We start from the raw sequence: 26934 nt of genomic DNA on the forward strand, positions 1-26934 counted from the left end.
GATGGAGTAACTAGGTGATGGGCATTAAGGAGGGCACATGATGTGATATGCAACTGATGCATTACTGAACTCTACATCTGAAACTAATGATGTATCATGTTGGCTAATTGAATTTAGATTTTTCTAAAAAGATCTGGTCAACTGAAAAAGGACCTAGGATTTGATGTGATAAATGTTATCATGGGGACAATATGGGGCACTCTAGCTCCTCATTGAGGCTTAGTTGTTATGGAAGATTTATCGATTCTATGCATGTCTAAATTTAAACATAAAGATGAGTAGAACATAATGTGAGCAATGCAAAGATATTTGGGAAAATGAAGATGGGTGGAAAAAGTTACTTTGGGACCTAAGAGGAAGAAACAACAGGTTTAGAGTATAGAAAGCTAAGGATTTTGATCCCAAGAGCAATGTGAAAGTAGTACAGAATTTTAAGCAGAAGAATGACATGCATTATTTTGAAATTTAGAAACATCACTCTGGCTGCAGTAGAAAATAGTTAGAAAGTTGGATACCACTGAGAAATTGTAGGTAAAGATATTGGTGACCTCAGTAAATGTAACTAATAGAAAGGAGTGGAGCATTAAACAATTCATCAGAATTAACACGTGAATGACTGGGGGAAAGCAAGGAGTAAAAAATGATGCCCTCATTTATGTTTTATGTAATTCGGTAGTTTTAACTTCTGTTTTTATGTAAATGGTAGAACAATTTACAGTGAGCGATAGAAGAGTTTTTGGAAGGAAAGAAGAGGAGTTCAGTTTGAAATATGTTGCATTGTAGTTGAATATGGAAAATCCATAGTTCGCTCACTTAGTAGTTAGATATGCGGGCTTAATATTGTAAGACCTAGGATATGTATATAGGTATGGATGTTATTCACATATACACAAATGACAGAGGTGTCAAATCCTAATTAAGGAAGAATGAAAATGAAACATTGAATTTGTTGACAGCTGTCAGAATGTGCCCAACAAAGATGAGCTTTTGAGAACAATCTTAAGGGGAATGTAAAAGCCAAAATATCATCGGTTGAGAAATAGGAAGTGAGGAAGTGAAATCAGTGAATGAAAGCTACTCTCTTAAATAGATGGCTGCTAAGTGGAGGGCAGATACCACTGAACAATACTCGCAAAAAAAAATCTATCTTGCTCGAAAGAGCCATATTTTTCCATGTACGTAGAGCTAAATTCTACCAACTATGTATTATTGCCAAACTAGAATTAAACCACCAAACATAGGTCTGAGATTTATTAGGCTTCGTATATTTTGTTTTCCTTTCCTTGCTAGGAAAATCAGGATGTTTACAATTACTTGGAATACAATTTGGCTTTTATTTTCATGTGTAATGTCAAGATTGGGTATAAGAGTCAGAGACAGATAAAAAGAAGAGAAACCCAAGCATATTCTCTTGGATTTGGATCAGCTGAGTTTCTCCCTGAAGGATGGAAGTAAGCTTATTAAAATGAAAGTGCCTGCTCTCTTTTAATTATTATTTCAAAATGTCAAATCTCTGGCTTGAAAGCCTGACTAGCTGAGCATTAGCCCTTGAAACAGTCAAAAGGCACAGTGTAAGAAAGTGAGTTTGAGTGTGATGAAATCTCCCTGTTCCATTGATTCTAGTGATCAGAGCCATGGGAGGTTAGGGCAGCTGTCCAAGATAAAGGTCAGTAGAATCTGGGTGCCAGTGTATTTCTGCAGAGCCCACCGTTAGCTTAGTGTGCAGATATTGCATACTAAATTTACACAGCACAAAGATTCTGATCATAAGTCTTGAATCTTTGTTAGTGAGACAATGGACTAAATTTTGCATCCAACGTTGACCTGATGCTATAAATCTGTAAGTCAATAGCTAAGAAATTTGTCAAACCCATGATAATTATTTTTTCAGCTTATAGCAATTCTAGTTCATTGGTCACCTTGTTGAGTGGGCCATACCATGCTGTGACAGCTATGCACTGATAAGATAATTGGGTAAAAATTATTTGATCATTTGAGTTCAAATAAGGGAAGGGATCTAAAATATTTTAAAAATGATTTTCAATATAATTAGTTGAATTCGCATCTAAATCATATTTTATTATCCTTTTTATTTAGCAACATCTTCTAATACACATCATTATAATTGCATTTACTGTCTTTATTTAGCTAGCAGTTTTTTTCCCCAAGTAATATGGGATGAAGTTGTAGTATAGGAGTTGAGAGCTTGGGATCTAGAATCAGACAAGCCTGTTTAGAATTTCAGATCTACTATTAACTAGCTGGATAATCTTGAGTGAGCTATTGCTTTCTTCTGTGTCTCAGTATCCTCATCTATAAAGAGATGGCAGGAATGGTACTTCTTGCCTTGAGATGTGAAGATTAAATGAGATAACTCAAATATTGCTATAATAAGCAGTCAGTAAGTATTACTGGGTCTGAATTTGATATTTATTGCATGCTCTGATCCCTAACAATTCATAAATAAATTACCTTGCATATCTCACAGGCTGAGCTAGGGGAGCAAGCAACATAGCCATAGCCTCTGAAAGAAGGAGCAGGGCAGCTTAGCACTGGCAGGGACCATAGGAGAGCACAGTCTGCCTTGACAACTCTCCCTAGCTATGTGTCCAGATGTGGCTCCTCTCTCCTGCCGTGACAAGGCTCATACTGGTGCAGGCTGGACTGCTTGTTGCTTTATATACTTCTCTCGGTCAAGTTGCTGGGCTAGCTCCAAGATGCTAAAGCCCAACGTACCTTGTTGCTACTCCCACCTTTTGCCAACCTACCCAGGGAATGACTGAAGTACAAGTCAGAGTCACAAGGGCCCCTGTCTCCATCCACAATGCATAGTTTTCCCATACTATTTGCTCCTTCTGGAGAAGGTCCTGGTGCTGACCATTAGGTACAAGGGGCTTTGATGCTTAGTCATAGTACTAAAATGCTTATTTTAGAAGAAGACACTAAGTTCACTTTTCATGGCAGCTGCCATTAGCTCACACAGACCATGGTAAATCCTAGCTCTCTCAATGGTCTCCAGGAACTGCTCTGCAATTGGGGCCTGTTCTGTTATGAGGTTGGTGTTCCTGGAGTGTTTGCAGGTGAAAATCTTCTCCACCAGCTGGTTATAACTCAGTTTCCCAACTGCACTCCCAGCCTCATAAATCTGGGGATCAACAAGCCAGCCATAGTATAGAGTTATGCTTAGCGGGCCAAAGATCCTGCACTCAGATGCACACTTAGAATCTGAGACACCTGTGAATTGCACATTGATATTAAGACTTACAGCCGGTTTAGGCAGCGTTATCATTGCATCATGCACATTCTGCTGAAAATGAAGCTGAAGTCCCTCCGATTTCGGGGGACCGATGGACAGGAGGTAATCTCTCCAAGGTGGGCCATGAGATCATCTAATGTGATCACTTCCTTCTGAGAGAGCAGCATACACACACACACACAGAAATATGACATATAGATACACATATGACATATAGATGGCATCTTTATATAAAATTGTTAGTTTGGGTTTTATTGGCTCCTATGGTGTGCTCAAAGTGTTCCTTTAAAGTAATGTTCTTAGTGTTTTTTTTAAATAATTGTCTAAAAAATGTTTAAATGTTGTTAGTTCACATAACATTTTGATTTCTACCCTCATCGTCTTTCACATTACCTTTAAAGTATAGTGAAATGAAAATATTTAACATTGGAAAGAGAGAGAGAAAATAGAGAACATCTCATCTTCTGTATAGAACCCAAAATAGAGGGGTACCCGGGTGGCTTAGTGGTTAAGCATCTGCCTTTGGCTTAGGTCATGATCCCCGGGTCCTGGGACTGAGTCCCACATTGGGCCTGCTTCTCCCTCTGCCTATGTCTCTGCCTCTCTCTGTGTCTCTTGAATAAATAAATTTAAAAAAAAAAGAACCTAAAATACGTGTGTGTGTGTGTGTGTATACAGACACACATACATACAGACATATACACGTGGATGTATATACATGTATGATATGTATAAATACATATATGTGTATATATTTATACATACATATGTATGCATATATATGTGTGTAAACACATTACCATAATAGGCACACTTTACGCTATGTAAAATACATGTGCTTGTTTTTCCTTATATTTTAACAATAGAAATGTATAAATTTTAAAACAACAAAACATAAAAAGACAAAATGACTTACTTAAAAGGTAATTATTATCTTGGACAATACTTTCCCCTTCTTCTAACACCGAATGGTAAGAGATTTCAAATCCATCTTGAGATGTCACATAGGTAATATATGTGACTAACAAGTTCTGTGTTTCTCCTGAAAGAAAAATAGAAGAAGCTCCACATCATCTTATACTAACTTCATAATGGGCTCAATTAAAGGACATGTGAGAATTAGCAATTCTGAATTTCATTGTTATGAAGTTTGGTTACTCTTCTAAGCCCCATTTAGTTATATTTGACTATCAAATGTTATAAACAATTTTGATAGGAATGATGGAAATGACTGTGCCTATAAAAATATTGCTCAAAATTGGTAATCAGAACAACAAAAATTGTTTCCAAATGTACATGAGATTATCATCAACAGAATTTCAGTGGATAAAATACTTCCTGTGTGTGTGTGTGTGTGTGTGTGTGTTAATCCATTAGAAGATTTAGTCTGGTCTCCCTGACATAAGGGTGATAGGTTTCTATCTCTTAGTCTAATTAACACCTTTAATCTTTTTTAATGGTTAGGCATTCTCTCTTTGGTTTTGAGGCATGCTAGAGATAAAAGCACGGGAGGCTGGAGGTTAATCCTTCCTGTACTTTATTTCTTAATTTCTGCCACAGGGATTCCCTTTCTATCATGACTATTTATTCAGGAACCCTGATGATATGCTTTGAGTAAGAGACAACAGATAGTTGGTTTAGAACTATCATTCAATATTGCTTAGATATCAAATTACAGGGTTGTAATTAATAGCTGTTAAATGAACACAATTCCAACTTCTTATATGTCTTTTTTATTATTATGCATCAGAAATGAATCAAATTAGGGCTTATTGATATTGAAACTAGATAGCACCACTTTAACTTACTCTAGAAGATGGGAACAATGGTGGCAAACAACCCCAGATTTAGTGAATCAAGGATGTTATAGATGAATACTAGTGTATTGATGGTGGTTTGCTTTTTCTCACTAAAATGAAGAATAATTGAATTTCCTGGGATTGATAATAGAAATATATTGATTAAAATTTGGCAATATGTAGATTATAGAGGTTTGATTTTTCACTTTAGAATTAGGAATTTTTTTAGTGAGTATGAGTTACATGTGTTTTGACAATTTGCCCCCAAAGTCTTAACATATTTTTAAGACAAATGTGTTTTCAGAATTTTTGAAAATATATTGAGATTTTATTTGTAAAAATTCTCTCTTCTTCAAAATCCTCCATTAGGAATTTTAAGCCAACTTAGGTTTTTAAGTATTTTGAAATTAATAAAACCTCTTCAATAGATTTGTATGACTTGAGATTTCAGCTCAAATATTATATATTTGGTATATGTATATTTATATTTCTTCAACCAATTTTGCTTAAATTGAACCAATATGCCATCTCTTCAGAATTATAAATGAAGAAGAGCTTTTCAAAATGGACTTGTTTTCTTTAAAAAAAAAAACGGAGAGAATTAAAATAGTCTCAATTTTACAAGGATTATTAAAATAAATGTTTCTGAATATTACATACACACATGCACATGCACATTCTAAAGATCTCTACATAATTTTAAGGTAGAAAAACTCAGGAGTTAAGGATGCTAATTAAATATTTTAAAATGGAACAAATTCCCTGGAGAAAGTACACATATAGGCAAATCATAAATTAAAGCACTTTCAGAATTTTTTATTATGAGCTTTTTAGAATGTTTGGTAAAATATATATGTGGAACACATTTGCAAAGAAAAATATAATAATCAGCTCTACCTTTACTTCGTGCTATGGGCACTACATTTATTCTGAATATATAACTACATAAGTAAAATATATTGGTTTAAAAGGGATTTATTTTCTTTTAAAAATATTCTCTTTAGTGATTTGTGAAGGGAAAAAAAGAATAATGAATAATATAACAGCAGTTGAGTGAATTTGAGTATTACCTGCTTTGTGTCTTCATAAACCTAACTTCCCAATACAAACAGATGATTATTATTCATTCTAACTTTTCTTTACATGTTTCGGATTTTGCAATTTTTATGTGCTTATTGAGGGATATCTACATACAAAATACATTTTTTTTCTGTCCTGCCTCATCTCCTGCCATTATATTGACTAGCTACTTGTTTTTGACCAGAATAATAATTGACCTAGAATAACTGTTAGATTCCATGTCTTTAACTGAGAAATGAGGATAATGTCTGCTTTAGATTGTGTGTGTGGGTGTGTGTGTGAAAACCAAATATAATGTTTACAAAGTTCCTAGCACACAGACTGCACTCAACAAATATTAAGGATGCCTTCTCCTTGAGACATTTCCCATCTTGTAAGTAGCTTCCCATTACACTAGCAAGTTGTGGTAGTTAAATGGATATAATATGTCATCTTTTGAAAAGCCAGAAAGCCATGATTCAAATAAGTATTACCTTTCCCAGGAAGACTGTCTTTGTTCTTCTCTTTTTCTCTCTCCTTCATTATTTTTATTTTTTTATTTTTTTTTCATTATTTTTATGTTAAGTGACTGAACCAAATGCTTTGCTATCTTTCCAGCTTCTTTTCCTTTTCTTTTACAGTCATTGGCTTATAGCAACTACAGCAAGTTCATCTGCAGTAGAAATCAGAAACCAAAGCACATGACAAGTCTGTACAGAGATTAGACAGTGCAGTTAGAAGTGTTGTAGTGATGTGGGCCAGCCAGTAGAAAGAGCTCCTGTGATCCATCCCTCAACTCTACCTCTCACAGTCCTGTCAGGAGCCAGAAGGTCTAGCTCCTGGCTTTGTTTCCCTTTGGAAGTCTGTTCCCAGGCCATCTTCATGGACCTGTTACCAGAGTGGTCACACATATTAAGAAAAGTTTCACTGTTGGAGTATAATGCTTGACTCTCCAGTCTTGAAATTCATAAGAATTTTATCTGTAAATTTACATCTTGTGAGTGAAGTGATATGGGACAATGGAGCATGTGGCCAGGACTTGGAGCCTGGTTCACACACTCTCCTCCTCCTCAAGATGGTTTCTCCGGCCAGCTCCCAACTCCCTGTTCCCTCATGCCCTGGACCCTCCTCACTCTCCTGCTCCATGATTGCTGATGCCCTCTGCCTGGTGTGGCCACCCATATGAGACTCTCATCTTTCCATCCCCCTTTGACCTCTGTGGGCCCTAGGCAAGGACTTGGGATGGATAGAGGTCAAGGACACATGCCCAGTGGTGTTTCAGGGCAGGAAATGGCAGCAGTATCTCTCTCTCTCAGTAGGCAATTACGTGGTGTTGATCCTGTCACTCATCCTTTGGGGTCCAGGAGGGCAGCATGTCCAGTTACAGGAACTCCAATCTTTAAGGAGGCATGCTGTCAGGTCCACAATGTACTGGGCATCAGTAGTGGGAAGGGGAGGTTGACATCCCCCTGCACCCAGGTCTGTGGATCTGTCAGGGGGCTTCAGGTAGGTGTCTTGGCAGTGGTGGCCTCATGTCTACTAGGGTGCAGATGGAGTCCCTGGGCTCCCACAAGGATCTGCACTTTCTGAGTATTTCCATGGCAGGTGAGGGTGTCATTAAATAGCAAATAGAAGTGATATGACAGGTCAAGAAAGAAACCACAGAGAAAGGAATGAGTTTTATTTTATTACCTTTAATGACTCTTATCCTTTTCTTTTTGAAAAAGGGACCTTGCATTTTAATTTTTTGTTCAGTTAAAATTATAGGCCCTGCTTGTTGGTTTGTTCTCTGAATCTTCTGCATTGGATACCAAAGACTATATTCACCTTCCCATTCTGTTCTCTCTTTCAGCCTAACCAGTCACTGTGAACTCTAACCAGAGAGTTGGTTTGCTGAGGGTCATGGACAGCCACATTGTCCTTTAACTTCACATACCCTACTGGAGCTTGAGTATTTGCTCCCTAAGAAACATTGTCATGAGTCAAATGTTAACTACAAAATTTATAGTAATAGTGCTAAGGGGTCATTAAAATGACATTGAAAATATTCACACATATTCCTAATATTTACCTTACTATGCTATTCCTTAATGTTTGTCATTCAGTATTTTTTCCATATAATCAATATTTCTTGATTGCCTACTAAACATCATGCACTCTGCTAAGTACTGGGAATACATTCATTTATTCAACAGATATTTATTGAATGTTTACTAGACTCTGAGCTCTATTCTAGAGATTAAGGTTATAGTGGTAAACAAGAGAGCCAAGATGTTTGCTCTTGTAGAGTTTATACATTAGTGGAATGAGGAGCAGTAGATAGACAATAAACAAGTAAATAAATAATGTCCAACTTTCGTTAAGCTTAACAATATTTAGAGGTTCCTGAAATTGTTTGAAGTTTTACATTACCTTTATAGAACAGTGCATACAGACACACACTCACACACACACACACACACACACACACACCTGTTCTTTTAGTCACTAAAAATATGGATTGGTTTTTCTAGCAGAGGGAACTATTTTTTTCTAGGTATCCTATTTTATCAATAGCCAATGGAAGTTAATGGTAGATATAATCAGTGAGTCTCATGTGCCTAAAGAAACATAGGCAAAGGAAGACTAAAATGCTTGGGAAAATTATGAAAAAGCATAGGTATTAGGCAAATTTTTTTTGGTAGAACTAGGGTTTATTAAGTTATGCTTTAGTATAAGCTCTGGGGGTAACCTATGGTGCCCTTTCTTGAGCAATGACACCAGGAAATTGACAGCTAAGTGAATGTTGTACACAAGTTCATCATCTGTCATCTTCACATGGCCAACAGCCACTGGCAGACACAGCACCTTCTTTATCTGTAATTTGATCATAAACTTCACATCATCCATTTTGGCCACGATGTTCTTAACATGGGTCTTTGAGGAAGGGAACTTGCCAGCCTTATTCAGGTCTGGGCCCAGGATTTGTGGGACCAGAGATTCCAAAGCCAAAAAGGCATCAAACTTCTTGGCCAGCTTCTTGAATAATTTTTTATTCTTGTTGAGTTTCTCCAGTGCCTTAGTGTTCATGCGGGGAATAGCTACAGCCTTGGCCTCATCACAATGCTGCTGGTCACCTAAAACACATATGGAGAACTTCAGGCAAGGAGTGAACTTAAGCCTGATGGTGCCTGAGAAGCGTCTGTCTGTCTGAGAGTCAGAATTCTGCAAGCTGATCTGCAGCAACACTGTCTGCAAAATATCCTGCACACCTCTTGGAAGGTGTCATGGGAGACTTTGCTGCTCATGGTGCCTCATGCCACAATAATTGGAAAAGAGTAGGCAAATAATTGTGGACATTAGTTTGTAAATCACGTAAGACATTAAAGTTCTGGGGGAGACATGATTGGAAATGAGACTTTTTAAAAGATTAAGGTAGCGCTGGGCACCTGGGTGGCTCAGTTGGTTAAGCATCTGCCTTGGGCTCAGGTCATGATCGAGTCCTGCATAGGGCTCTCTGCTCAATGAGGAGTCTGTTGCTCTCTCCACTCCTTTCCCTGGCTTGTGCTCTCTCTCTCTCTCAAATAAATAAATAAAATCTTTTCTTTTATTTTTTTTTAAAGATGAACATAGTGTTAATCTATTTGGTGATGTGGCTCACACAGAAAGTACAGGTGAGACTAATTATGAGGCCGTGGAAAACTACACAATTGGGAAGTGACAAATGTTTGAATTAGCACCAGGACATTTGGATTAGATGTGAAATGTGGATTGACATGATTTGGGATGGGTGCTATGGAAGACAGAAGAATCAAAAGTGACTGAAGTTTTGACTCTACATGATAAAGAGAGGAATGGATACTTTCACAGGATCAAAAATAGATGATGAATTTAGAAAATGAACAACAGAAACTAACTAAAAAGCAACGTGTATCCATGGTGTCCCACCACCCAATGTTGTTAAAAGCTGGACCCCACTGTTCTCCCTCTTCACTAGCTTCTTTACTGTGTCAACTCAAAACTTGACAATGTGGCTGACAGTCCCATTTGCCCTTACAGGCCAAATAGCATTCACTGTCATTGCAAATAACAGCATTTCCTCAGTGAAGGTTGAACTAAATTACTTTAACAAGGCTAAATTAAAAATCAAACATGTTGATGCATTTAATGTGAGGCACAGAGGACACAAAAGATCATCAAAAATGAGTGGCAATATTGATTGTCATAAACAACCCTTCATGGAATAAAATAGACTCAGTGCTGACCCCTTGAAATGCAGTTACCCTATTCCTAGTATATTTACTTACAGGTTATGTAATTTAGGAGAATGATTTCTTTTTTACTTTTAATGTGTTATCTTAACCTTTCTTTCCTCACCACAATCTATTTTTTCTCATAAATGAGGATAATGGTGATAATAGTGACTCCATATTAAAGTTTAGAATTTTATGAAAGTCTTTCATTCTTTTATATTAAATGTATAAAATAGATCAAGTATATAAAATTATACTTGCTTTGCAGAAAAAAATCTTACAGATTTTAAAGATGTTCTGACAAATAACTTGGATATTATGAAGCAGGAAAATTTTTATTGACTCTGCTGAACTTTTACTTTATTTCCATCCATTTCCTAATGGAAGTCTGTGCCCTACCTGAGCCTTACTATTTTGGAAGTTTGAATTCTATAAAATAGCAGAGGATTATCTTTTAATTTGATTGTGTTATAAAATGTTAGAAACATCATGAGATTATCTGAAATTTGTTTAGATTAAATCTTTACACAATACTTTAGATTTAATCTTACAACTCATATCTAAGAAAACTTGAGATTAAATTTAAAAAATTCTGGCAGAAATTCCTGGCATTAATATTATAATTCGTTGTTGAAAATTCATGGATCTTCTTTTACTATTTTAGAAAATAATTATATTTTTTAATATTTATTCTTTATTTTCATGGACAGTTTCACCAAATCCTAGAATAACATGTGTCAAATGTGGAAAGTACTGCTCTAAGATTTTTAATGTAAACAAGTACAACTTGGTAGTTTCTATATGCTTATGTAAATATAAATATAAATTTCTAGGAATTTATGATTGATCCAGCCACAATAAGGTATTATAAGAAGTTAAAGGTATTTCTGGAATAAATGTGTAAGTCCTACATTTGTTTAATTATTGTAAAGTATCGTAATCATGCTTTCCTGCCTAGTATCTGTTATCAGAATTGCAGTACTGGGTAGGATATGTCATGGATATGAAGCAGATTAAAATTTCTTATTTTTTTTCTTACTTTATATTCAGAATGTAATTCAGCCCTGACATATAACATTGCATGAATCATATTCCCATTCTTCAACCTAATATCCCAATAAATCCATAATAGTGTCTCCAGACATTTCTGCCAATCCTACAATATTTCCCATCTTTAGCCCATCCATTACTCTACCAAAGTTTTCTCTCTAACATATAGATTTGATTATATCCCTCCTATACTTCAGAGCTATGTCTATAGAATAAAATTCCTTTTTGTGATATTCAAAGACCTTCAGAATCTGGCTGTCACAAACATTTTATTCTCTCAATAAATAATTACTAAATCCTTCCTCATTGTAGAAACTTTGTGGTAGCAGGGGTTCCTGGGAATGGGAAAAAATACTGGTCTTTGTCCTCAAGTAGCACATAGCGAAAAAGCAATTACAATGTAGTGTGGTCAGTGCTTTATCTTTACACATGTGTAAAGATTAGTTCAAATTGCAGTAGTGTCTAAGACTTGTTTAATGGCTAGTTAATCAGATGCAAAAGTGAAAAGATCTTCTGGGAAAGGAAAATGACTTACACAAAGTCTCAAAGTCATTACCAAACGTAATATGCCCCACAAAAGGCAAATAGTTCCCTACACTGGTGTATAAAGTTTCAGGAGTCTTGGACAGGTAGGATGTCAGATGTAATTACAAGTAGCTTTCTGGTCACCTGAGTGGCTCAGTGATTGAGCATCTACCTTTGGCTCAGGGTGTGATCCCAGGGTCCTGGGATCAAGTCCTGCATTGGGCTCCCTGCAAAGAGCCTGCTTTTCCCTCTGCCTACGTCTCTCTGCCTCTCATGTGTGTCTCTCATGAATAAATAAATAAAATCTAAAAAAAAAAATTACAAGTAGCTTTCTGTTCAAAGGGATGTAGTCTTTATCAACCTATAAGGAATCATTAAACGGTTTTTGAAAAGATGCATGAAAGATTATCTGTGGGGAAAAAGAACAAAGGAGAACAGAGGAAAGCAGATAGTTGGGCTAGAGGGAAGCAGATGACATGATATGAAGGCAGGGGAGACTGGTGAAATGTAATAAAAGCAGTAATAATTTCGTGATGAGGTAGATAGAGAGGAAAAGGAGGAATGCAAGATGACCTCTATGTTTCCAACTTGTGCAAATAGGAAAATGCTGTCTTAGCAGTCCAAGAAAGAATGCAGAACTAGGAGACAATCTGAATCAAAGTAGGGCAGAGAAGCGATAATAAGGTTGGTTTGGATCCTGTTGAGTCTGAAATCCCATTAGGGATCTGAGTAGAAATGTTGGACCCTAGGCAATTGGGTAGAGATGCCTCTCGTTCAGGAGATCATTATGAACTTAATTATTGCTCTGGGAATCACTGGGAGTCACCTGAATAGAGGCAAAAGGTGGCCAGTGTTTGTTCAAAAGTCTGTATTCAAGACAAGTTTGTTCTGGGTCAGACTTATAGGTAAATCCTGTGCACCTTTTCTCTGCTCCTGATTTTTTCTTTTTCTTTTTCTTTTTATAAAAGCCTCCGTGAATTTATTCACTTTTCCTTTTACACACATTCTCCACTGGCAAATATATGACTGTTACTATATGATGCATCAATGAAGTTTACAGGTATTGGGTTAAAAAAAAAACTCTTGTGATAAGATATTATCATAACTTTTATACATGATAGTATGTTTTTGTTCTTGTTTAATTTTTTAGGCACCCATCCTATGATTATGTTTTCCATTTGAGTTGCAGTATATATCGAAGGTGTACTAATTTTACAAAACTGACCTTACCTTCAATACACTAAAGCCTTCAATTTTTCACTAAAGTGAGAAATTTACTTCAAAGTCATGTGATTTTTTTTCTTGGATAATCTGCCTGAATTTTTCATGTGTTTATTGTTACTATATATTAATTCTTTGTTCCTTCCTTTAATGTTCACTATCATGTAGTAGTCTCTATTTGACCCATTTCCACAATTACTTTGTTTGGAAGTGCCAAATCATACACAATGTAAAAAGAGAAAAACATTCCATGGGATTAAGCCAAAAGTGACTTAAAAAAATAGGTAACTATGTATCAAATTCTAGTTCATAGAAGCTAAACTGTAGTCAATTGTTCTAAGGATGTAGAAAAAATTTAAATCTCACTGGTATTCAATGAAGAGCAAAAAAAAAAAATCAACATTTTCTAAAGATAAAGAAAATTCTGATACATATTCTAATGTTTTGCACAAAAACAACATTTAATAAATAATATTATAAAAATAGTATCCAGATACAAGGAACCAAAAATGTAAGATGTATAACTGTAAGTAGAGAAAACTGTATTTCTTCCTTCTCTAAAACTATCTAATAAATCAGACAAAGAAGGAAACATTTCAGTGTTTCCTACATGTGTTGCTTCTTTTGGCCACGAATCAAAATGTTATTCCAGTTCTATATTTTTAAGTAAAAGAGCAGTATTAGGCTTATGGATAAACTGAACAAAAAGTACAGAAACTTAAAGCTGTGGTGAAAGATGACACTTTCTTTGAGTTTTTAATTCTTCCCGAAGACCTATAGGAAGTCTATTAATTTGTATGGGCCTCAATATCAAGAGGATTTGGGGCATTGTAGGGCTTTGCTCTTCCTGTGTTTGTTTTGCCCACAATAACAGAATACAACTCCCTATAATCACAGTTAACCAGTTTTCCACAGACAGACACTACCATGCAACTCAGAAGGAAGACAAACAATACTATAGAAGTAAAGCCAGAGTTTGAGTCTAAAGAATAAAGCAGAGAAATCAAGAACTTACATAGGAACTTTCTCTGCAAAATGAGAGCATTATCCCTGTAGGAGAGAAATGACTAGACTCGGGGAAATTGGACTAAACTTGTCTCTTACACTTACCGTAAATCCTTTATATATGTGATGATTATTTGCCTTTCAGAATTTATTTTGAATTTTTAGGGCAGTGAAATTATTCTGTGTGATAATGTAATGATGATACATGACATTATTCATTTGTCAAAACCCACAGAATGTACAACGCAAAGAGTGAACACTAATGTAAACTCTAGAATTTAGTTAATAATAGTGTGTCAATATTGGCTCATCAATTATAAGAAATGTACCATACTAGCGCAAGGTTTTCATAATAGAGAAAAATGTGTGAGGGAGGAGAGAGGTATATTGGAATTCTGTAGTTTTTGCTTAGTTTATCTGTAAACTGAAAACTGATCTTTTGAAAAAGTCTATTAATTAAAAAAAAACATCAAATTGCTCTCCGTAAAAATACAAACTCAGAAAAATAGAAAGAAGGAAAAAATTACTCAAAATCTTACAACTCAGAGATAACTACTCTTCAGATTTTTTGGTCATCATTATTCATTCCCTGTTTCTGTCTCTCTTTCTCCCTCCTTGTTTCTCTCACTCCTTTTCCTTGTCTTCTTCTACTCCTTGCCTCCCATTTCCCCTTGTATTTTATTGCTTTTCAGAATTCAGGTTAGAAACACAGATTGATTTATACTGCCTCTGCAGGGGTTTTAATCCTGTCTCTGCTTCTAAATAAATGTGTGGACCAAGGGAGGTTGTCTACCCATTTGTGCTTTAGTCTCCTTTTTTGTAAAATATGAACAATTGCAGTTTTTACCTCATTGCATTGTTGAGAAATTCAGATGTAGTAATACTTGATAAGAGTTGATCTCACGCTTGCTGCATAATGAATACTATGCTACTTCTCTTACTCTTCCTTCATATTCTTATTCTTAACACAGTGCTATTCCATGTCAATGAAATGGAATGAGGATCATCATTTTTAAGGTGGCCAACCATCAATTATTTTTATCAATCCCCTTTTCATGAGCACTGAGTTTGTTTCTGTGGGGGAGGGAACATGGATGGATTTTATATTATGCTGTAGTAAATATCCTTGTTCATGAATCTTTATTGATTTATCTCCTTCGAAGAAATTCCTATCCATCCAATTGATGGACTCCAAATTACTTTTAGGATCAATTACCTTTAGGCGGTATATGTGACTCTCCATGAACTTTCACTTACCTGCTTCTCCAGCCTCACCTCTTAGCGGGTACTTTCATTCCTCTTTCACATTCCAATTATATCAGGATACTTGCAGGTGCTCCAATGCACTATACCCTTTTTCTTCTTTGGGCACTTGCATAAATCGCTCCCTTTGCCTAGGACATATTCAACACACTTTCTCCTTATCAGCTATTTCCTTATGTATATTCCATACTAGACTGTAAGCCTCATGAAAACAAGAAGCATCTATTTCTGTCTTTACAGGTTGTCTCATCTCACTTTTGACATCATTATTCTGGTGTTCTAGACCAGAAACCCCTTCTTACCCTGAAGTAAATTAAGATTCTGATTTAATTATCTATATAAATGAAATTTTATAAAAATCTATGTGGCTGTATTGTGTATATATCACTTACCAATGTACCTTCCCATGGCTCACAGAGACATTAAAGCAGCACATCATTTCTGGTAACACTTTTGACCAAGAGCAGGATCTTGGATTTGGGAAGCTCCATTCCCTAAGAATTTACACTAATAATCTACATGTCTTTCTTCATATTTACCATATCAATTTCTCTTGTTCTTTAAACCAAAGTCAGCACCACAAAGACTATGGTGGGGATTACCTTCAAAATTTTCTTTCTTCTGTATATGAACCCTGAATAATCCCCAGACTGTGAATATGATGAATTTTACTTCTGCAATGAGCTTGTGTTAAATGGCACAGTTGACCTTAAAGAGATTATCTGTGTGAGATTTAGTTAATCACAAGTCCTTTAAAAGCTGAGAGTTGTCTCCATCTGGTTGCAGAAGAGGAAGTCAGAGATTTGATGCATAAGATTTGACACACCATTACTGACTTAAAGATGAAGAAGGCATGTTGCAAGGAATTTTGATGATGTCTAGGATCTTAGAACAGTCCCAGCCAGCTGGGAGCCATCGAGGAGACAGAAACTCACCCCTATAACTCCAAGAACTAAATTCTGCTAATAACAGGAATGATCTTGGAATTGGATTTTTCTTCAGACCTCTTCCATGAGAACTCAGGTTATCCAACACCTTAATTTTAGCCTTGTGATATCATAAGGGAAAGCGCTAGACTTCCAACCAACAGGATTGTACAGTGACAAATGAGTGTTGTATTAAGTTACTAATTTTGTGGTTATTGTGAAGCACTAGCAAACTAATAGAGTGGAGGTGAGGAGCAGGAGTGGAAAAGCAGAACGAGATCCAGGTGTCCATGCATAATATCTCTGCTTCCTGTTTTGAGCATTCCTGAGAATCCACAAGTATTCGTCCAGCTAATGAATGTGACTCAGATCAGTGGGGGACATAATAAAGAAGGCACACACTAGGAAAGAACTGTGGCCTGCGGTGGTTGGAACCCAGGCTCTGCACTGCTATGGAACACCTGATTTCCTCTCCTCTGATGATAAATGACCGGGTTCTATTCACGTAGCTAAGCATTGGGAATTTGAGACTTTTACCCTTTTTTTATTTTTTATTTTTTAACAGTTACACTTACTGATTGTTAAATGTTTTTTTCTTGACTAAAAACATTTCTACTACTGTGTAAAAGATATGACAGGGAGTGGGACATAAGAAGAAATCCCTTCTCCAATAGTGTAAAGTATTATCATGAATTCCAAGGTAAGTTAATGGTGGGGAAAAGACCTGCCCACCGATGAGTCCTCACCTGGTAAATGATTGAATTCAAAGACTCAGAAATAGTTATTAAATCCCATTAGGCATTTAATTAAAAAAATAGGCATATTTCTGTATTTGAGAACGCATTTATAACCATAAGCTGGAAAGAAAGAACTAAGGGAAGGATCTGATGGATTTGAGACAGAGACATAAACTAGCTCACTAAAGACATTATTCAATATTCAAGGATTTTGTGACCAGGTGGTCAAACCATTGGTAGCTTGAAATCAGTCTTTTATTTTTTTTCCAGCTTTATTGATATATATAGTTGACATATAACATTGTGTAAGTTTAAGGTATGTGATATGATGATTGAAATCAGTCTTCTTGGGAGTATTTAAACAGTAAACAATAAATCAGGGCTTTTTGGGAAAAAGTTGGTTCATCATCAGCACACTAACACTACACTACATTGTTTCCATACGATGTGCCAAGAGCCTTCTGGGTCTAACTTAAAATCAATGACATTCCCTAGGTAAAGCATGTGTTAGTTATTAGTAGATGACGTAAATCCATTCTGAAGAAATCTCTAGTTAGAATTAAAGTTACATGGAGGTTGAGTTAGGAGCAAGAAACTTCTTAAGGGTATTTGTATTTAGGCAGGCCTTGCTGTGCAGCAGTAAGGAAAAGAAAGGAGTTTCCAGATAAGTGGAGAAGGGTAATTCAAATTGGGAGATGTGGAAAGAGCTGAAAGCATCGAGTAAGATGGCTGCAGTGGGGTTATTCATTTGCTGTCACAGTTACAACATATTGCCACATGTAGTGGCTTAAAATGATACAAATTTATTATCTTACTGTTCTGAATGTCAGAGTGAAAAAGAAATGGGTCAGCAGGGTCTCATTCTTTCTGGAGGTTCCAAGGGAGAACTGTTTCCTTGCCTCTTTTGCTTCCGGAGGCTGCCCACATTCCTTAGGTGGTGGTGCACATCTCTCTGACCTCTGCTCCCTTTGTGACATTTTTTCTCTGACTCTCTTGCTTCCCTCTTTCACTTAGAAGGACGCTTGTGATTATGTGGGGCCAGACTAGATAATCCTGGATAATCTCTCCATCTCAAGAACTTTGATGTAATCATGTCTGTGCAGTCTCTTTTGCCATGTAAAGTAACATATTTAAAGGTTTTGGGAATTAGGATACAGACATCTTTGAGAGGCTGTTATTCTGCCTAAAACAATGGGTAACACCGGCCAGTTGATTATAGGTCTTAAATGGCAGACTGCAGAGATTAGAGATTTATTGATTTTGAGCAAGGGAGTGATTTAATGAAAATAGTATTTTAATAAAATTAATACTGCAACAGATGGCTCATCAAAACTGGAAACAGTTTGTGTAGTAGATTACTCATAGTAATCTATGTAAGAGTGATTAGAGTGTGCACGAGGCAATGGCATTGAGATCCCTGCTAGCACTAGGTCTTGTCAGACTTTGACATGGATGGATATAAAAAAAAGTATCTGATTTTAAAAATATATACTTAACAGCTTTTTTGAGACATAATTCACACCTCATACACCTAGCACATTTAAGGGATATGATCCAATGGTTTTATATTCAGAGTTTTACAACCATCATCAAAACCAACTGTAAACCATTTAACCACCCCTAAATAAACACCTGTTCTCGTTAGCAGGAACTTCTTATTTCTCTCCAATACCTCAGCTAGAGACAACTGCTGACCTCTCTATCCCTATAGATTTGTGTATTCTGGGCATTTTACGTAAATCATAAAATATGTGGTCTTTTGTGACTAATTTCCTTCATTTTAGCATGCTTTCAATGTTCATCCATTGTGCAGCATGGATCTGTATTTCACTCATTTATTGCGAAATAATATTCCATTGCATGGAGATGACATATTTATTTATCCAGTCATCAGTTGATAGACATTTGGGTTTTTTCCTTTTTTTTTTCTCAAATGAGTACTGCTTTTAGGAATGTTCATGTACAAGTTTTTGCATGGACATATGTTTTCATTTCTTTTGGTATATACCTGGGAGTTGAAATGCTAGGTCATATGGTAACTATGTTTAGAAGAACATTTTGAAGAATCTCCAAACTAATTCCCAACACGATACAATCCAACCAGCAGTGTACAAGGGTTCCAATTTTTCATTCCCTTGCCAAATTTGTTAAAATATGTCTTTATGTCTTTTTATTTTAGCCATACCAGTGTATGTGAGGTGGTATCATATTGTGGCCTTGATCTGTATTTTTCTAATGATTAATGGTGTTGAATAACTATCATTCATTGTGTTTATTGATCATTCATATCCCTTTTTTGGAGAAATAACTATTCAGATCTTTTGCTCATTTTGAAATTGTGTTATCTTTTTACTACTAAGTTGTAAATTTCTTTACATACTCTGGATACAAATCCCCTATCAATTGTGTGTGTGTGTGTGTATATATATATATACATATATATATAATTAATTTCATTTTTAGATAATTCATTTCTAGTGTATTGATTTTCGTATATGAAGTGAACTCTGCAGAAATATGGAATTCATTTATTAGTTCTAATGATATTTTATATATATATATTCTCTTGTTCTGTGAGCTGCCTTTTATTTTTTGATGATATATCCTTTGAAACACGAACTGTTTTAATTTTGATGAAGTCTAGTTTAGGTTTTTTCTCTTCTCACATTGGCTTTAATGTCGTATGTAAAAAGACTTTGGCTAGCCCATGTTCATGAAGATTACTCCTATCGTTTCTTCTAAGAATTGTATACTTTTAACTCCTATACTGAGGTTTATGATCCATTTGTATGTTATGAGGCAGTGGCCCAGCTTTATTATCTCACATGTGAATATTCAGTTATCCCAACACCATTTGCCAAATATGACTATTCTTTCACAATTGAATTGCCTTGGTAGCTTTGTCCAAAACTAACTGTTTATGTGAGGGCTTATTTTTGGACTTTCAATTCTATGGCATTTATTTTTACATCTGCCCTTATTCCAGTACCACACCCTCTCAATAACTATAGCTTTGTTGTAAGTGTTGAAATTGTGAAGTGTATCTTCCAACTTTGTTCTTCAATTTCAAGACTTTTGGCTATTTTAGGTACCAGGAATTTTTGTTTTTTATGAATTTTAAAATAGATTGTCAGTTTCTAAAAAAAATCATGCTAGGACTTTTTGGTAGTACATTGAATCTTTAAAACAATTTGAGGAGTATCACCATCTTACCAATATTAGGTTTTCTGATCCAGGAACTCAGAATATCTTTGAATTTCTTTACATCTTCTTTAATTTCTGTCAACAGTGTTTTGTACATTCAGAGTATATGTTCTGCATTTTAGAATTTTATTCTAAGTATTTCACTCATTTTGATGACATAATAAATGGAATTGTTTTTCTTAATTTCATTTTTAGATAATTCATTTCTAGTGTACTGATTTTCGTATATGAAGTGAACTCTGCAGATATATGGAATTCATTTATTAGTTCTAATGATATTTTAATTGATTCCTTATGAGTTTCTATGTATAAGATCATGTCACCTGTAAAAATAGTTAATCTTATTTTTCTTTTCCAATCTGGATGCCTTTTATTTCATTTTCCTGCCTAATTGATCTGGCTAGAAATTTCAGTACAATGTTGAATGAATGTAGTAAGAGAGGACATACTTTTCTTGTTGCTAATCTTGGGGAGAATTATTTAGTATTTCATCATAGCTTTTCATAGATGTTTTTATTAGGCTAAAGAAACTCCTTCCCATTTTCAGTGTGTTGAATGTTTCTATCATGGATGGGTATTGGGTTTTGTCAAATGATTTTTCTAAAACTATTGAGATGTTTATCTGGCTTTTGTCCTATTTTCCATTGATATAGTGTATTATATTAATTGATTTTCAGATGTTAAACCAACTTGCATTCCTGAGATAAATCCCACTTACTCATGTTGTATAATCCTTTTTATATGTTGCTAGAATCTAATTGCCATTACAATCAATCCTCATTATTTGCAGTTTCCATATTTGAGAATTCACTTACTCACTAAAATCTACTTGTAATCCCCAAATCAATATTTGTGGCACTTTTGTGGTCATTTGTGAATGTGCACAGAACAGTGAAAAATTTGTTACTCAAAGTACACATCTCAAGCTGAAATAGAAAAAGACAATATTCTGCTTTCTTATTTCATCTTTCACACTTTAAGCAAGTATCCTTTTTGTGGCCTATTTAGCGTCATATTTTCCGTGAATTTGTGCCATTTGTTGATGATTTGGTGTTTAAAATGGCTTCCAGGGCAGCCCCGGTGCCTTAGCGGTTTAGCGCCGCCTTCAGCCTGGGGCCTGATCCTGGAGTCCCAGGATCGAGTCCCACATCGGGCTCCCTGCATGGAGCCTGCTTCTCCCTCTCCTGTGTCTCTGCCTCTGTCCCTTTCTCTCTCTGTCTCATGAATAAATAAATAAAATCTTAAAAAAAATGGCTTCCAACATTAGTTCTCAAGTGCTGTCTAATGCTTCTAAGTGCAAGAAGGCTGTGTTGTGCCTTACATACAAAATGCTTGTTAGATAAGCTGTATTCAGGCATGAGTTATAGTGCTGTTGGCCATGAGTTCAATGTTAATGAGTCAGCAATATATATTAAATAAAGTGCCTTTAAATAGAAACACACATAAAACAAAGCTATTATTGATCAGTTGATGAAAATGTTATGACCAGAGGCTTTTGAGAACCTAACCCTGTATTTCTCTTTTGAGCAATGGCTCAGTATTCACTAATTCAGAGTTCTGAGTGAGTCTTTAGAACATATCTTCTGCAAATAATAAGACTCAACCACAAGGGCCTTTTAGTTAATTTTTGCATATGTATTCACTAGAGAATTAGTTGGTGATTTTCTATTCTTGTGATGTGTTTTTTGACTTTGGTATCAGAGTAATACTGGCCTTATATAATGAGTTGGAACATGTTCTTTCCTCTTATTTTGGGAAGGATTTGTGAAAATTTGATATCAATGCTTTGTTTGTTTGTTTGTTTGTTTTTAATGCTTGGTAGAATTTACCAGTGGGGGGAAAATGGATCTTGGCTTTGCTTTGTGAAAAGTTTTACATGTTTTAATTGTGCAGAAATTAGAAATTTTCTAATTGTCAAAATAAAGTTAACTTACAGTTGACTAGTATCTGGGCACTTGAATTTTGGTAGGGTTTCCATCATTCCCAGAGAAGAGTGACTCACTGTCTTACCTATTGGCACAATGTGGTTTATGGTGAACACTTGCTTTCCTTCTGGGGGTCTATAATGTTGTTATGTACTATGCAGATGCTGTGTATATGACCAGCTTCAGGATGCTGAGTCTCTCATGAACTCTCATTAATTAACATTTCATATGTGTTGTCATAACTTTTTGTTGGGGAATTAAGTGTGCACTCCATGACTTCAGTGAGAGATGACCTTCGGAAACTTATGCCTTGTTTTCCTTGGGCTTTGCCGCATGAACCTTTTACCTTCACTGATTATGTTTGGCATCCTCTCACTAGCCATGGTGTCCTCCTAGCCATGAATACAACTAAATGCTAAGTCCTGTAAGTCCCCCTAGTGAGTCACTTATCCTCAGGTGGCATTGGGGATCCCAAATATATTAATTCAATTTATTTACCTACTAAAGTCCTTTTCAGATTTCCTATTTCTTCTTGAGTAAATTTCAAAACTTTGTTTCTTTTCAATAATCTTTTTAAATTTCATCAGCGTTAACTAGTTTGTTGGCATGTAATTATTCATAGTATTCCTTTATAATCCCTTTATTTCTAGAAGGTCAGTGGAAATGTTCTTCTCCTTGATGCCTCTGCTCAGTCCAATTAAAGGTTTGTCAATTTTGTTGATCTTTTCAAAGAGCCGCTTTTTTATTTCATTGATTTCTCTATTATACGTCTATTCTCCATTTCATTAATTTATACTCTAATCTTTATTATTTTTCCCTTCTGCTTGCTTTAGGTTTAATTTGTTCTTTTTCTAGTGTTTTAAGGTGGACAGTTAGCTTACTGGTTTGAGATCTTTCTTTTATAATTATTTTTATTGTGAAAAGGCCTCTGTATGCTATAATTGGATACCTATAGTTAATATTTCTATTCCTATCAGATGACAAATTCTATACACCAGCAATGAAATATCCCTTAAATTACTTTTTTACCAGTTACCAACATTCAGACCCAGCCATGCTATTTTTTTAATGGAAATATAATTGACATATATTAAGTGTATATCAATGATTCTATATATGTATATATTATGAAATAATCACCACAATAAGTCTAGTTAATGTCCATCACTATACATAGGCAAAAAATTTTTTTCTTATGATGATGAGAACCTTTAAGATCTACTCTCTTAGCAACTTTCAAATACATAATACAATATTAGCTGTAGTTACCATGCTATGCAATATGTCCCCAGGACTGATTTATTTTATAACTGAAACTTTGTACCTTTTGACCACTTTCCCTTTTTTTTCCCCACTCCCAAACCCCAACTCTGGAAACCAGGAACTAATCTCTATAACTATGAGATTTTAATTTTTTTCTCCAGACTCCACATTTAAGTTAGATCACACAGTATTTGTTTTTGTGTGTCTAACTTCTTTCACTTAGCATAATGCCCTTTGAGGTAGCATCTTCAAGCTAATTGATTGTCTGTTTAAATCTACCATTGGACTCTTTTGAGAATTTTTTGTTTCCATGATCTTGTCTATTCCAGAATTTTCATTTAGTTCTTTTTAAGTTTCTTTCTCTTTGTTGATATTCTCCATTTGATGAGACATTGTAATTATGTCTTCATTTACTTCTTTAAGAGTGATTTCTTTTAAGTTCTTTGAACATATTTATGATGACTACTTTGAAGTCTTTGTTAAGTCTGATAACTAGACCATCTCACAATTAGTTTCTATTGCCTGCTTTTGTTTCCATGTGTGGGTCACACTTCCCTAATTCTTTGCATGTCTCATAATTTTCAGTAATATTCTGTAGCAGCTCCAGATACTATCTCTCCCACCTCTTAAGAGCTTTTTACTATTATTGTTTGCTTGCTTATTTGTTTGTTGACCTCCCTGGACTACTTTAGTGAAGTTTGTTTCCCCACAGTGTGAAGCCACTCTTCATGGGTAAAAAGTTGGGGATGTTCACAGTCACCCTGAGATGACAGTGGTTTTATCAGGCCCTCTTAGACTTTCTTTTCTCTGGTCATCCATTGCTAGGCTACTAATGGCCAGCTAATTATACTACTGTTTTTTACTCTGGAACATAGTGCCCCCACAGGCCAACTTAATTCGATCCCCTTTACAGGGAGAGTTTTGAGACCAGTCATTGAGGTTTATTCTCATCTCAGGAGAGTTCTTAGTTTTTTCGTATCCTGCTTCTCTTTTGTAAACTAGCTAGTGTTAGATCTTGCTTGTTGATCTCATGGACTTCTGAGCCTCTTTTTACTGCTTACAACCAAAATCTCCATTTTTTTTTTGAGAGCAACCTTAGACTTGAACTGTGTTCCTTTCAGAGACGTCCTTGGAGTCTCCATCATAACCTACCTCTTCCCTTGGGAAAAATCTCTGAGCCACTGCTCTAGAGCTGGGGATGAACACAGTAGCCTACATCTTCAGAATGACATCTTTGCTTCATGAATCGGGTACTAAGGAGGGGAAGTTGCCTCTTGTCTTTCCCACTTACCTCTCCCCATGTGGAATCTCCTCCCTATAAGCAACCTGAAGTGTTACAAGGACATTATTCTTGGTCTGCTGTATCTGTGGCAAAGCATCTGAACTACAGGTAGGGGCTGGTGGAGAAAGGGAGTCCTTGAACTCTTAGATGCAGCCATCTAGAATTTAGTCTCTGCAACATGGACCTGGGAGAAATAGGAAATGCTAATGGACTGGAGAAATCATAACTCTTGACTAGGAGCATGAGGGAGTGGGAGTCCTATCTTTTTAGACATACCTGCACAGGGTGGATCTTCTGTCATGCTTAGCTGGGAGGTGGAGGAGACAGAAAGGGGTCAGGTCATGGCTCAATGGCTACAGATTCTCAGTATTTTTTTGTTTTTGTCTTTTGTTTTCCAAATCTACAAATCTACTGTTTCAGGAAATTTTCTCAAAGAAGAAATGTTTCTTAATTTGTTGTAAGCCCTGGAACAACTTCCAGATATTTAAAGCTTTTTTTGTATGTGTATAATTTTCATCGGTTGTTTCCCTAGGGAGCGAGTCTGCGGAGCTTCTCTCACCTCCATGGCCAAAGTGCTCATCCCTCTGTGTTAAGAAACTTGCACTGGTATTACTTTGGAATGAAAGAAACACAGTATAAGAGAGAGTAAACAATAGCTGCATAACCTTGAGTAAATTATTTAACCTCAGTTTGCTCAACTATAAAAATACAGACAATAATAATCCCTACATCATAATGTTATTACATGCATCAAAGTTAGACACAGAATGTAAACATTTAGCATAGTGCCTGCCACACTCCACAAACCTCAAAAATGTGGTTGAGCAACTGAATGAATACACATTTGCAAAGGAATAGGTGTCTTCCTTGTTAATCACTCCTGCTTATGGCTTACTTTCCTTCCTTCCTTCCTAATTGTCATAAACTTTCGCACAGTATGGCTACTCAGTTCCTTGACCTTTTTTTCCACCATATGACGGTGTTTCCCTCCCTAATTGAGTCTTACTTCCGTCCTCATTTCTTTGGCTTTTTTCCCCCAATTGCAATGACCCTGCCCTCAAACTCAATTTCAAATATCCAACAGTCTGATTCTCAACGCCTATCTTTTGAGTTGCTACCTTTACTAGTCCAACTACAACATTCCTCAACTCCACTCAGATCTACTTAGCATCAATCCTACCAGCTCTATACTTCTCCTCAACTTCTAATAGTCTTTTATTTCCTCCATACCCAACTTAAATTTTGTGTTCAATCACTATAATCACTCCCTTACATATATCATCAACTCCCATGCCTCTCTTGCTTCATCATATTTTCCTGATGAGACTATAACTCAAGTAAAGTAAAACTTTCTTTCTGCAATGCACTCATTCATTTGGGGAATATAAAAAAAATAGTGAAAGGGAATAAAGGGGAAAGGAGAAAAAAATGAGTGGGAAATATCAGAAAGGGAGACAGAACATGAAAGACTCCTAACTCTGGGAAACGAACTAGGGGTGGTGGAAGGGGAGGTGGGCAGGGGATGGGGGTGACTGGGTGGCGGGCACTGAGGTGGGCACTTGACGGGATGAGCACTGGGTGTTATTCTGTATATTGACAAATTGAACACCAATAAAAAATAAATTTAAAAAAACTGCACCTATACAGTTCAATGTAATTGGAAAAAACAAAACAAAACAAAACAAAGGAAAATACACAGCTATGATAACTGGTCTTACTGTATTTATTTTACATTTGTTTTTACTTAAGTTCAACTTGCCAACATATAGTATAATACCCAGGGCTGGTCTTACTTTAAATTCATTATCAATCGCATCAAGGGAGTCTCAATGCAAGCATAGTATATTTTCTTTATCCATTTTCCCTTCCAACCTCCTGGATGATTTTTCATGATTTCTTCTATTTCTTCAAACTCCCAGTATCTCATCCTTGATCCTTACTCTCAGTTGATGTCTCAGTTTCCTCTTTCACTGAAAAAATTGAAGCATTTAAAAGAGAACTTCTTTAAATTCCTAGTAATCTATCACCCGCCAGAGTATCTATACTCTTATATTCTACAATCTCTCCTGTTATTGTGTTCATTCATGTCTCTAGCCAGGCAGTGTCCCCATCTGTAGCATAAATCCCATCCATTTTTGCCTGTTCTCCATTTCTCCATACATTCAGTAGCATCATATTTTTTCTATC

At 35.8% G+C, this 26934-nt stretch overlaps 1 long non-coding RNA gene and 2 pseudogenes across 1 annotated transcript in view; all 3 read right to left on the reverse strand.

Annotated features, from left to right (window-relative positions):
- Positions 1 to 26934, reverse strand: part of LOC140595060 (uncharacterized) — a 99899-nt gene that overhangs the window by 46744 nt on the left and 26221 nt on the right. Inside the window, exons 2-3 of the long non-coding RNA XR_011996455.1 lie at positions 6609 to 6787; positions 4173 to 4298 (exon numbers count right to left, since the gene is read on the reverse strand). This is a non-coding gene — a long non-coding RNA (uncharacterized lncRNA). The remainder of the gene's footprint in view (positions 1 to 4172; positions 4299 to 6608; positions 6788 to 26934) is intronic.
- Positions 2495 to 3423, reverse strand: LOC112932381 (ubiquitin carboxyl-terminal hydrolase MINDY-1 pseudogene; annotated as a pseudogene).
- Positions 8758 to 25048, reverse strand: LOC112932372 (large ribosomal subunit protein uL1 pseudogene; annotated as a pseudogene).

The sequence above is a fragment of the Vulpes vulpes genome, chromosome 13 (genome assembly GCF_048418805.1).
Source record: "Vulpes vulpes isolate BD-2025 chromosome 13, VulVul3, whole genome shotgun sequence".
In the NCBI taxonomy this organism is placed as follows: Eukaryota; Metazoa; Chordata; class Mammalia; order Carnivora; family Canidae; genus Vulpes; species Vulpes vulpes.